This window comes from Rhinopithecus roxellana, chromosome 10 (assembly GCF_007565055.1).
Source record: "Rhinopithecus roxellana isolate Shanxi Qingling chromosome 10, ASM756505v1, whole genome shotgun sequence".
NCBI classification, from domain to species: Eukaryota; Metazoa; Chordata; class Mammalia; order Primates; family Cercopithecidae; genus Rhinopithecus; species Rhinopithecus roxellana.
The window spans coordinates 62695648-62698288 of record NC_044558.1 but is presented as its reverse complement, the minus strand read 5'-3'; positions in this window follow the sequence as shown (position 1 = coordinate 62698288).

Sequence of the window (2641 nt, the reverse complement as noted above, 5' to 3'; positions counted from 1 at the left end):
CCAGCCAGGGCACAGAGCAAGACTCCGTCTCAAAAAAAAAAAAAAAGAAAAAGAAATTGAATCCCTGAACAGACCAATAATGAGCTCCAAAATCGAGTCAGTAATAGATAGCCTACCAACTTTAAAAAGCCCAGGACCAGGTTGAATTACAGCTGAATTCTACCAGAGATACAAAGAAGAGCTGGTACCAAAAAAACTATTCCAAAAAATTGAGGAGGAGGGACTCCTCTCCAATCATTCCATATAGCCAGCATCATCCTGATACCAAAACCTGGAGGACACACTACAAAAAAAAAGAAAACTTCAGGCCAGTATCCTTGATGAACATCAATGCAAAAACCCTCAGCAAAATAACTGGTAAACCTAATAACCTAATCCAGCAGCATATCAAAAAGCTTATCCACCATGATCAAGTAGACTTCATCCCTGAGATACAAGGTTGGTTCAACATATACAAATCAACAAATGTGATTTATCACGTAAACAGAACTAAAGACAAAAAGCACATGATTATCTCAATAGATGCAGAAAAGACTTTCTTTATAAAATTCAATCCTGTTTCATGTTTAAAACTCTCAACAAACTAGGTATTGAAGGAACATACCTCAAAATAATAAGAGCCATCTATAACAAACCCACAGCTAACATCATACTAAATAGCCAAAAGCTAGAATCATTCCCCTTGAAAACTGGCACAAGGATACCCTCTCTCACCACTCCTATTCAACATAGTACTGGAAGTCCTAACAAGAGCAGTCAGGCAAGAGAAAGAAATAAAGGGCATCCAAATAGGTAGAGAGGAAGTCAAACGATCTTTGTTTGCAGATGACATAATCCTATATTTAGAAAACCCTATAGTCTCGGACCAAAAGCTCTTTCAGCTGATAATTTCAGCAACATTTCAGAATACAAAATCGATGTGCAAAAATCAGTAGCATTTCTATACACCAATAACAGTCAACCTGAGAGCCAAATGAGGAACACAATCCCATTTACAATTGCCACAAAAAGAATAAAATACCTAGGAATACAGCTAACCAGGGAAGTGAAAGAGCTCTACAATGTGAATTACAAAATACTGCTCAAAGAAATAGAGATGACACAAACGAATGGAAAAACATTCCATGCTCATGGATAGGAAGAATCAATATTGCTAAAATGGCCACACTGCCCAAAGTAATTTACAGATTCATTGCTATTCCTATTAAACTTCCAACGACATTCTTCATAGAATAGAAAAAAATGGTTTTAAAGTTTATGTGGAACCAAAAAAGAGCCTATATAGCCAGGGCAGTCCAAAGCAAAAAGAATAAAGTTGGAGGCATCACATTACCCAATTTCAAACTATACTACAGGGATATAATAACCAAAGCAACTTGGTACTGGTACAAAAACAGACACATAGACTAATGGAACAGAATAGAGAACTCAAAACTAAGGCCACACACCTACAACTATCTGATCTTCAACAAAGCTGACAAAAACAAGCAATGAGGAAAAGACTCCCTATTCAGTAATGGTGCTGAGATAACTGGCTAGTCATATGCAGAAGATTGAAACTGAATCCCTTCCTTACATATACAAAAATTACCTCAAGATGTATTAAAGACTTAAATGTAAAATCCAAAACTATAAAAGCCTTGTATTATAACCTACACAATACCATTCTGGACATAGGAACCAGGCAACAATTTCATGACAAAAATGCCAAAAGTAATTGCAATCAAAGCAAAAATTGACAAATGGGATCTAATTAAACTAAAGAGCTTCTGCACAGCAAAAGAAACTATCAACAGAGTAAACAGACTACTGACAGAATGGGAGAAAATATTTGCAAACTATGCATCTGACAAACATCTAATGCAGCATCTATAAGGAACTTAAATTTACAAGAAAACAAACAATCCCATTAAAAAGTAGGCAAGGGACATGAACAGACATGTCTCAAAAGAAGACATACATGCAGTCAAGAATTACATGAAAAAAAGCTCAACATCACTGATCATTACAGAAATGTGAATAAAAACCACAATGAGATACCACCTCACACCAGACAGAATGACTATTATTAAAAAGTCAAAAAATAACTGATGCTGGCAAGGTTGCAGAGAAAAAGGAATGCTTATCCACTATTGGTGGGAGTGTAAATTCATTCAACCACTGTGGAAGATGGTGTGGAGATTACTCAAAGACCTAAAAACAGAAATACCATTCAACCTAGCAATCTCATTACTGGGTATATAACCAAAGGAATATAAATTGTTCTAGTGTAAAGGCATATGCATGCATACGTTCATTGCATCACTATTCAAAATAACAAAGACATGAAATCAACCTAAACACCCATCATTGATAGACTGGATAAAGAAAATGTGGTACATACACACCACGGAATATTATGCAGTCATAAAAAAAGAACGAGATCATGTCCTTTGCAGTAACATAAATGCAGCTGGAAGCCATTATCCTTAGCAAACTAACACAGGAACAGAAAACCAAATTCCACATGTTCTCACTTACAAGTGGGAGCCAAATGGTGAGAACACATGCACACATAGAGGGGAACACCGCATACTGGGGCCTAACAGAGGGTGAAGGGTGGGAGGAGGGAGAGGATCAGGGAAAATAATTAATGGGTACT